Raw genomic sequence first — 11,646 nt, forward strand, 5'->3', positions numbered from 1 at the left:
CCACATTTCATATTAACTTGAAGATGAAGTTAATTAATCCTGCATTTTTTCCTAAAGTTTATATTCAAGCATTAGATATTCATTATTTCTTAGTTTTTAAGGAATAATGAATGCTTGAATATAAAATCAGAACAATAAACCTAAGTGTAAGAAATAATGCGGTAAAATATTGATGCGTATGCAGTTGTGTGGTGTAAACCTGGTTTTAGGGTGTCACTGACATGACAATTTCAACCTGTTTATATCATCAATAATAGTCGACTAGTCACTCACTCCATATTCTATGTGCTCATATCTGACATCAAACACTGCAGCTTGTAAACAAAGCATTAACCAGAACATTATTTAAAATAAAAATCAGTTCATCAACACAAATGTTTATGTCAAACCTTAAATTGTATAGGCTATGTGAACATACTTATTTATATAGACATAACACAACTTATTGGTTTTTAGTTTGATGTATCAACAACCTGACTGAAGAAGTAATTAAAGTAATGAAATGCACACTTACAAATAAAAGTCTTTTACGTTATCTAAGAAGAACCAGAGAGCCGTTTCAGCTCTCTTTGAGGAGTTTAATGGAAAAAAAGCAGCATCACATTTGCATAAAGCAGAGCTACAAGCATTGGTCCTCAAAAATAATAAATAATTCTTTGTTAAAGTGATGAGGAAAAAGTTAGTGTTCTGTCTCATAACAGTCACAAGTGTGTGTGTGTGTGTGTGTGTGTGTGTGTGTGTGTGTGTGTGTGTGTGTGTGTGTGTGTGTGTGTGTGTGTGTGTGTGTGTGTGTGTGTGTGTGTGAGAGAGAGAGAGAGAGAGAGAGAGAGTGAGTTTGCAGGTTTACTGCTGCCAGATGTATAATTCTTATGTCATGCTCCACTGAGTCCAGCCTCCCAGAGACCCCCAATGAAATGAGTTGTGTGTGTGTGTGTGTGTGTGTGTGTGTGTGTGTGTGTGTGTGTGTGTGTGTGTGTGTGTGTGTGTGTGTGTGTGTGTGTGTGTGTGTGTGTGTGTGTGTGTGTGTGTGTGTGGTTGCGCACAGCCTGGTGAAATGAGATGTTCACATCTCAAGGACGTCTCCCACCATAATTTAAACTCACTGGTGCTGGAAGACTTCAAACTGAAAGCGCTGAAGTCATAAACCAGTGCACTTCTGTCTTTACTGTTATTGTCTGTGATCTACTGGTGTAAATCCACAGGCAGGTGGCTGTGACTCAAACAATGCAAATACTATGACTGCAATGTTAAGCGTCTCCATGCTGTATATTACGGCATATTGGCTCCAGACTATAAAATTAAGTTAAAGACCCATAGTCAATACTGCTTTTACCTATCTTGATGGCTCTTGTGTTGCACTTTATCGCATCAATTTCCGGTTGCAGAGTTTTCTGACACAAAATGTGAAGGGTTAGAGAAAGAGAAAAATCCTGTGGGCTTGACGTACTGCAGCGCATGATACCTTCAGCTATTTACACCCTGATATACAGTCTCTCACAGCAGGGACCAAAGTGTTTTTATTTATGAGGGGACACAGCAACATCTATCAGCACTCAGCTGGAGCCAGTGACAGTGTATAGTGTGACTTTGAGGTGGAGAGTGAATTTTATTCCTTCCCTCGGGGCACACTGGGACAAATCCCAGACAAGATGTTGAGGTTTGGGACTCTCTGGTTTAAACACACTCATCCAGTGATTCTCACTACCTTATTTCACCCTCACCCGTCACCAAGGTTAAGCCACCCCTCCCTCCTTAAACGCAATGATCTTAAAATAGAGAGTCTTTAAGTGAAGATGAGGAATGTAGAAAGCTCAAGGGAAGAATGGGGAAGGGAGGGGTTTTTACTACAGCATGAAGAAATGTCCCCTTTCCTCTTTAAGGGCTGTTGAAAGATGTATAGTGCTACAGCATCATGATGAATCCCCTCCGTGGTGGATAGGAGAACACTTCTCATATCATTAAGCTTTAGTAATGGTCCCAATGCTGCGTCCCCTCTGGCAGGGTTGCCTGGCATTCACTCCTCTGGCTAACAGGCCTGCTGGCTACATACAGACTTACATATAGCTGAGGAAGAGTCAGCTTCCTGGAGCTGCTAGATCCAGAATGTATTATCATTGATTTGTTATTATATCTGAAGCTTGAATTCTCCACAAAGAAATAAAGTTTTTCAGTTTTAGTTCTTTTAAGAATCTATATTTCCATACTCTCAAATAGCACAAAATTAAAGCATGTTTTTTTTTTTTTTTACTATTTATAATGAGTAGCTCAATCATTTGGTTGACAAAACAACAGAAGGGACATAATTCCTGCAAAAGCTGTCTCTATTTTATTTTAGACTCCTGTATCTGCGTGAAATGTGAAATTTGGGGAGCGCCCTTTTAAATGTAACCAAAGATCCTTATAGCGAGCACTTTTAAGAAGTGGTATTCCTTTCTCTAGCTATTTGAGGTTGGCAGATTACAAAATATTGTGGAGGAAAATAGATTGTGTGAGCTGTTTGCTGTGGGAGAAGTGGAAAGTGAATCCCATTTTCTATTATATTAAAGTCTGCTTTGTCTCAAAAGCAGCCAAGATGGCGGCCAGGATAGCAGCGTAGAGCGGGGGCACATGTAGAGGTTCATGCCTCGACGCAGAAGGTCCAGGGTTTGAGTCCGACCTGGGAGGATTTCCTGCATGTCTTCCCCCTCTCTCTCCCCCTTTCATTGCTTTCCTACCATTAAAGGTGGAACAATGCCCAAAAAAAATCTACCCAAGATGGACTTTTTAATTAGATTTAATGGTTACAACAATTATGATTTATTTGTAATTTAGGAGTTTTGTTGTAGACATGAATGTCTGAAAATGTGGTTATGTAAGTTATGTAATCGATATTTTTGAATTGATAACCTTATTGTTGGACTTTATGTGACATGTTAACATGTATGTCCTGTATTCCGTATCTGGTTTATTAGCTTACTTTAATATTGTGAATATTTATTCATGCATTTATTCATGATTCATGCATACTTGCCATCGCTGCAAGAAACTAAAAACGTTTTATTACATACTTTTTTCAGAATTTTTTTTTTGCAGTTGAACTGTTCATCTCTTGTTGTTTACCTAGTTTTAAATTTGTTTCATCTCATGGTAAGAATACACATTTGAAAACATTTCATTTTCTGTGTGGATGATCTTTGAACCTGTGCACCGAGACTACTATACTCACCCTCTAGGGCGTGAGCGCATGTGTTACAGCGTACGATGTTGTGACTGCACCTATGTACTTTCCATAGCGCGCGCGCACGCACACACACACACACACACACACATTTCCACACGCAGTTTTTCACACACACATCTTCACATGCTGGGATATAGGTTTAGCCAACAGGGTCCTTCATAGATCAGCCTCCCCTGACAGCTCTCTTAAATGTCCTTGGCAGCCCCCCAACCCCCAGCTCTCATCCCCTCTCTGTTCCTGCACCTTTTCCTCTCTGGCCGAGCCTCTGATGGATGCTGCCATATTTCTCTGCCTCTCTTCTCTGGAATGCTCCTATAACCACTGGGCCCTGTAATGCATGACACAATCTGTATATATCCCATTAAGTGTCACTTTGTGAATGAACCTGTTTCTCCACATGCAGTTCGCCCTGCAGAATGACATGTGGAGGATAGTGGCTCGAAGCTGACCAGCTCCTTTAAAGTCAAGATAAATATCTCTTGAAGTTATTCTTTTAGCTTTTCTTACAGCTAATGTTTCTTTTGTGAAAACTGTCCAGTAACACTGAGTTCATATTTGAGTTTAGATGCTGATAATTATTTGCATGATCTGCTTCCGTAGCTGCAGTTTTCCCAAGTGTCAGTTTTCCCCTTTCCTAAAACCAACAACTCATCTACTGAACTTGGATGTCCTCACAAGACTGTGAAGAATTACACTTGAAAAAAAACTGTGTTTTTTGTCTCTTCACCCTCTGCAGTCCCCAACTAATATTTGTTTTTTTACATCATGAGGTTTTGTACACACTCTCTGCATTGTTATCAATCACATTTTTAATTTAATGTATGAATATGTGATTTATGTTGCTCAGGCAGAAGATATAAATCTATTTTCCAGAGAGAGTGTGGGGGGAGAGGGGTTGGGGGGGGGGGATAAGAGCGCTGATGTTCTCTTATTGATTGGCTGGCTTAATAGTGTTTGTTCTTTATAGCTGATCTCAGGAAATAAAGCAAATAAATAGTTGAGAATGAGTTCAGAAACTGCGCTGCTCACGAGGATGGGGGAGAGATGGAGTAAGGAGGAAAAGCAGGAATTGAAAGCAATAGTAAAAGAATTATACAGCAGGAAATCATCATGAAGGATAAATGCTGTTGATTCATGTACATATTGTAAAATTTGAGCTGATACAGGGTTAATTCAATTAATCTACAGAAATAATTACTGTAATTACTAGAATTTATCTTTTCACTTTTGTATCCTTTGAGTCTAACTGTGAAACCAGGGCACAAGTCACATTCTGTTTTCATCACTTTTAGATTAAGCTGGTGCATTGAGCTATAATACGCTTTGCTTCCAGGTTTGGTTGTTCCTTGTGTGTTCAAAGTGCTAACATTTATTGACATCTTACCACAATGTCGTAAGTGACAGAACATGATGTTTCTTTGTAAACCCAGGAGCCACATTGTTAGATGTCACATCTTTTCTGCTAATGCAGACTGTCAGGCCATTATTTGCTCTAAGACTGGTTTACAATTCTCAGAGGACTTGTCGAATTGATTTGAAAACCAAACTGTGGGTTATTGCCCAGCACCAGGCTCCTTGGAGGAGTTATGAATGGAATTTGTCTTGACGTGTCAAGTTAGGGGAAAAGAAAGAATTTACTTCAGGTGAAGTACTTGACCATGTTATATAAATGCATTAACGTCATATTTGGATTTAATATCAGATTTCACAGCTTATCATAGAAACTAAACCTTTTTTTTTAAATCTTTTAGCATATATCTTGCATCAGCTTTCTGTCCCTAAACCTTAATCATTACCTATGGAAGAAAAAAACTGAAGAGATCACAGAACAGTGACTTAAGCTTCTTCAAACTTGGTCCACACTGAGAGGAGGAGAGGACAGCATAAATCCAGCCCATTAGCCCTGAGGTCTCCTGATGACAGTTCCCGCCCCGGGGCTGATGTAAACCAAACTTCCTGTTCGGAGATGAAGAAGCCTGTCAAGCAGCTGCAGCCACCTCAACCCCTGTCACCCTCCCTTTGTGATGCTCTGGCATTAATAGCAAATCGATTCTAAATGAGGGACAAGGGAAACGAGTGAAAAACAAAAGGATGCGTCCATCTCCGGTGGAGGGATGTGCAGAGGTGAAGATGCTGGAAGGCAAGAAAGCTACACAAGGTATTTTAAAAGCATGACAACACTTCCGCTGATATCCCTGTGTTATCTCTCTCTCTCTCTCTCTCTCTCTCTCTCTCTCTCTCTCTCTCTCTCTCTCTAGTTCTCAGTTGCTGAGGATAAATAGCAAGTGATGGTGTGGAGAAGACAAATAGCAAAGTGAAAGTGGGCACAGTGACAGTCCCCAAAACAAAGAGAGCTGCAGGTGTTGCTTTCCAAAAATACTGCAAATGTCAAGCGACTTGGGATATAAAACTCACTAGAACATGACTTCACAGAATACAGGAGGCAAATCTTTACTGCACCTTTCTATTAAACCTGCTCTCTTCCTTCTATAGTTCTTATTAGCTTTCTCCTAAATATTATGTTTTTATTTAATTATTGTGTTGTTGTGTTTTTCCTAACGGTCTGCAGGCTTCTCCAAATGACCTGATGAAAGGAGTAATGAGCACTTTTTCATCTCATCATGCCTAATAGTGTATTGATCTGAGCCTGGAAGAAATGACTACATCATCCACTTAGTTGGCCTGTGTCATCATGAACAACCCAGACTTGTTATATAACAGACACTTAATTCTAAATACTGCACAAAATCTATCTATATGGGATATTGGATCCTACCTGTAAGTCGGTCATATGAGGTCAACTTATCACAGTTTGAGAATTCAGAAAATTGGTGTTTGAGGGCTTGTTTAAACAAAGTTTCAACATATATGCTATGTGTTCCGTGGTCTGTAGCTATAAAAAAAAAAACAGTAAAACAGTCCTCGCTCTGCCATGGCTGCCAGCCGCAGTCAAACACTATCCCTCCTGTCTCTTCAGTGGGATAATCAGCCATTCTCCTGCAAGGTAATTCCTGTGCATGCGGCCGACGCTGCGGAAATTCATTTTTTGGTTTAATTTCAGGCCTATTGATCGTGGAGTGCTTTACGGCTGCATGACATCCATAATCACAACAATGGTGTGACAGCGGAGATAAATAATATGGCAAAGGCACAGAGAGAAGGAGGGGTGTAGGGATGAAAGGGACGCAAATTGAAAAAAAGGAAGAGCCAGGTTCCATCGCTTACTGCATTCTGTATTAATTACTAAACCCCACCCTATTACACCCTCCCAACCCCAACCCCTTCACCTGATTGATCTCCCCTCAGATGCCATAGATTAGTTTTCTTCCCAAACTTATCTGAAATCTGTTTGTTTAAGCATCCATTAAAAGATAGAAGCCAGTGCTCTACAGTAATTACCAAGGATACTGTAATATCTATAATTATTATGATTAGTGGAGCAGAATTAAGTCAAAGCCAAAGCATGATTATGAGTGTTTGCATATACTAATGCTGTAGTCGAGTGCAAGCTGGAGCGATGCGGCTGAAAGGAGTACAACTTGATTCAGGCAACAGTGGATGAATACTGAAAAGCAAAAATTATCAGACCAAACATTTAATTTGTAGGAGCATGAAATGAATGGTGGTCCTGGTGGAGCATGTTGACCAATATCTACAACATGCCACTGGCTTTTGGATTTTAAATGAGATACTTTCACATTATTTGACACTTTTACATTAAGATATTTGTGGAAATATGCACACATTTCCGGCACGCTGTTGAGTCATTTTCTCCTCAATAAGCATAAACGACTATTTCAGAGACAGCTAGGGCCGGTGCGGTCAGTGTTTGTGTGGGCAGAAACTTTTAGCGAGCCCAGGAAGCTGGTTTAGGCCGGCAGCAGAGGCCACAGCAGGACTTCAACTCGGTACACATACAGCTGTGTTTATGTGTAACTTCACCACAACTTTGCTTAATTCTACCTGCCCCCAGCTCAGGAACGGCTTTAAAGCTACATTACAAATATATCACATAATGAGATGTGATAAATTGAAGTAAAAAATGTGACCTTTCGTAGTGTACATGTAGTTAAATGATAATGGTGTCCAATAAACAGTGGTGCCTGTGATGCAGCAGTGCATAAAGCATGCTTCTTCTTGTTGTTGGAGTCTGAGGGGGCTGAAGGCTCCCGCTCATAAAATGTCTCAAGTCAGAAGGGCGATAAGGATGCAGACTTAATGCGGCTTGGCACACAGTTTTATTTGTGCAGAGGCGGAGAAGTCTCGCTTCTGGAAAAGGTGTAGAGCAGAGTGGATACTGTTGCGGGACGGGAAGCAGTAGGGCGATAGAGAATGCTTAGCTGAGACAGAACAAGTAGGCGGGGGAAAGAGCAACTGACCTTTTTTAACGTGGCCATGTGAGAAGTACTACACAGGTCTGAATCGATGTATGACTGAGAGCTGGTCAAATTATAATATTATATTATCAGTTATTGAAGTTTTAGTTTTATGTTTGATATGTTTTATCTGATGTAATGCATGTAAAACTGTGGAATGCAGTTAATTGCAGGAAACACCAGTTTGAATATTGTATAAGATTTTGCATATACAAACAAACATTTGCCATATCATAATAAAGAAAATACTCCTGAGGACTGAGGAGTACTACATAATGTCATCTTTGGCAGCTTTCAAGTAAACATTCTCGTTGCTGGTCGCAGTCTAAAATTTCCTTCTACATGGATGTCTTTGCCTCTGCTGCATCGACTTTGATCTTTTTTTTTTTTAAATCTGTCCATTGCAAGTCCTAAAATTTCATGTAATCCAACTCTAAATCACTGGAGTATCCCTTTGATGTTGTGATAGGGATTTAAAAAAATGCTGCACAACCCTGGTTAAACGCGGACACATTGAAGTGCTCTTATTGGTGTAATACAGTAAAGTTTCAGAGCAAATTACTGTTCATGAGAATTGATTTTCAGCCATGTTGCATGAAGACACTGTTAAAATATCACTTGGCTTCTTTATCCTGAGCTGCAGGAATTGTGTGCTGCTACACATGCATACATAATGAGACAAGGCTTGGTAACAAAACACTTTCTTGTTGGCGTTAGGGATGAGTGCCACTGGGAGTGAATTGTACAACAAGGCTCCACACCACTGATCAGCTATAGCTATTTGTATGTGAGTCAACACTCAGCCTGCTGTCTTTTTGGGAAGGGCCAGTGACCCTATCATGGACACGACCTGTTAAGAGAAGCAGCTTTTTCTTATCTGCATGCCCTTGGAGTACGCGCCCATTGATATGCCACCTTGACTCTATCTTCATGCCAAGATGCTTCCAATTATGCGAGCCGCTGGAGTGAGGCAGAGCGTGGGTTTCTGTACGATGAAAACTGGTCCATGGGTAATGCGATCCTGCTGCGTTCCCCCTCACAGGGTTGGTTTCTGCTCATGGAGGGGTGATTGAAAGAACAGCCAATTCTCTTCTCAACACTTCCCAGTTCACCACTTTGCCCATGGTCTCATGACCCTATTAGGTAGACTGATCTATTTAGTAAATGGCTCATCACTGGGGCCTGTGCTATGCAACAACCTGCATCTATTATATCCAGCGGTTCAATACATCATATATGAGGATTTTCGCTGTGACATCAATTCCTGTGTTATCAGTCTTTCTTTAGATGCCTCTTTTTAGGCATCCTGATGTCACCAGACAGCCAGGACGGAGGTGACTGCATGGTCAGGGCAGCCCTGTGACTGACAGCAGGCTGTCATTCAGCTGAAGTGACAAGCTCAGTGTTGGACAGCCCCCGGGAAAGAGAGGGAGATTGATAGAGAAGAGGTATAGAGACTGACTGTTTATAGCCTGTGAAAGCTTCTTCACCTACCAGGATGTTTATGTCAAACATTATTCTCTTCTTCAATGTCTATTCTCTTGCCAGGCTTCCAGAAATCTTTCTTTATTTGCTATGTTGTCTCAGTTATCTCCAACTGTGGACAATTTATACAAAAAGATTTCCTGAACAGCGATTTCAATCTTAACTCTTTTAGTGAGAAAAAGCTCTTCTTGTAACTTTTTTTTTCAATTTCAAGTTCTCATTCATATTCCATGTATTTGGTTTCCCTCAATTCCAGAAGAGGGCAGCACTTCTTTACCAAATGTTATTGTTAAGTCTGCCATTTACAGTATTCTGGCATTTGTAGCTCTCCTGTGTGATTTATTGAGAAGTATGCTGACAGAGGTCATCATCTTCAAAGTCGAGAAGATGCTGCTCATTCCCTGCATGCTTCTCATCCCTTTAATCTCATCTCTCCCATTTCACTCTTTTGAAAAGGAAGCTATTCAGACTAAAACGTAGTGTGTCATATACACTGTGATTTATGAAAAGTGCACAATGCAATTTACAGCAGACTTCAGTCACTTCCACTTGTATTGCCTGTCGTCCTTCTTCTCTCCCTCTCACTCTCTCTCTCTCCCCTTCTCTCTCAACTCGCCTCACTTTTTCGTTCCCCCCCCCTCTCCCTCTATGCTTCTGCTCCACCCTATAATCACGCCGGTTCATGGCTCTCATTTGAAGCGGTATATATAGCAGTAATTGTCAGGGTGCAGTACGGAGACTGGGCAGAGCATGTGTACTCTCTCACAGGGCTGTTTTGCAATAAATCTCATAGTGGAGAGGAGAGGATTTGGGTTGTGGGGTACGTGCACAAGCACATGCACCAACACAAAGACACATTCACTTCAGTGCTCAAGTAATGCATTAAAACATAGATAAAAAAGTTACCAGCACCTAAGAAAAGGCATTGTTCTAATTTGCAAGTGTTCTCTTTGCTTCTTTAAGTCATTATGTCTCACTGACTATTCATTTACTCTCTCAATGGGCCTGACATCGAAATTGAACATGTCACATAATGTGTGTTTTTCACTCAACAGAATGGGACAATTATGCAAAAATGCATAATTATTCAGGAAAGCATCTCCTTATCAGTAAATATTAACAATCCCAGGTGATGAGTTAGGGCTCATACATCTGCTTATGATCCATGAGCACATTGAAACACACTCACATACTGTAAACATGCAAAATAATCAATTATAAGTGAAAGAAAACGCTAATGAGCATTCTCATCAGCTTCTTGGACAGTAGCAGCGCATCACCCCTAATGTGATAAAATGCATGTCATCATTAAGGCAGCACGGAACCAGACAGCTCCAACGGTTCTTATTATCAAAGCAGCACAAAGACATTCCTGCTCAATAATCTGAAGTTTGATCACAAAAATCCCTCTCCATGTCTGTCTGCCTTATAAACCATGGAACACCGCTTCCAAAAGAGATGACAACAAAGCATGTTATGCACTTTTGTGTGTGTTTGTGTGTGTGTGTGTCGCGCGCGTATGCGTGTGTGTGTGTGTGAAGGGGCGGGGGACTGGGTTCCTTGTTGCTTGTATGGACAGGTATGTCATTCAGAGAGGGCACACAGTCTCCATTGTGGAGCCTTCTGTGGTCCTCATTGGGTCAGGGTGGGGTGGCAAAGGGGGCCCCCCGAATAAAAACATGTGCAGCAAACAGGAAGTGGGCCTGTAAGGATAAAACAAGATCTGCATAGCTGAGGGGTTGTGAGTGGAGTTTGGTCATATGTCCTCAATTCTTTTTTTTCTTTTCTTTTTTATCTTAAATTGTTTTCTTTCTCCTATTCTGATTCATCTTGGTCGAGTGATTCGGTTTGCTTGGATTTCACTTTGGATGTCCACGCTGTGCTGGAGATGTAATCAAGTTCTGACAAAATCCTTTTATCTTAAAGCAAGTCCTAGACACTATAGTATCTAGTGTCTGCCAGTGTGATGATAACATTTGTGTTCTTTCCGAGGTAGTGACATGTTTCCCCAGAACAAGAGAAACTGCACAAAGAGCAAGTGGATTTATCTCTAACCTGCATTTTCTCCAGTTAAAAAGTTCAACAGAATGAAAAGATTTTAAGACCTAATATTTTAAGATAATCTGTTATGTCCACTATACTTGCTCACAGTATGTGTGTTTGTAGGAATACAGAATGCTGAAAGTGCATGAAAGGATGCTGAATGTGTGTGAGTACACTCTGTGAACCCAGGTGCTCTGCTTTCAAGTATTCCTTTCCTGTTTGCCCGGCAGCTGTTTCATCCCAGTAAGTGACCACTTCACAGCTCTGCTGTTTTCTTTCTGGGTGGACTTGTCAGATGTGATCAAATCAGACTTTTGTTAAGAGTAAATTTTCTTTCCAGACATAGCTGATTACTCAACATACTTCTACTAGATTTGATACCCTTGAATTTAGTTATTAATTCCTGGACACTTTTGTGTATTTTTGTTACTGAAATAGTTAGGCGATTTCTCGGTTCCCATGAGGAGCAGTGTTTGCAAAGGATTAAGACACAGAAAATCTAACAGCTTGAAAGGGTTATCT

The sequence above is a fragment of the Perca fluviatilis genome, chromosome 19 (assembly GCF_010015445.1).
Source record: "Perca fluviatilis chromosome 19, GENO_Pfluv_1.0, whole genome shotgun sequence".
NCBI classification, from domain to species: Eukaryota; Metazoa; Chordata; class Actinopteri; order Perciformes; family Percidae; genus Perca; species Perca fluviatilis.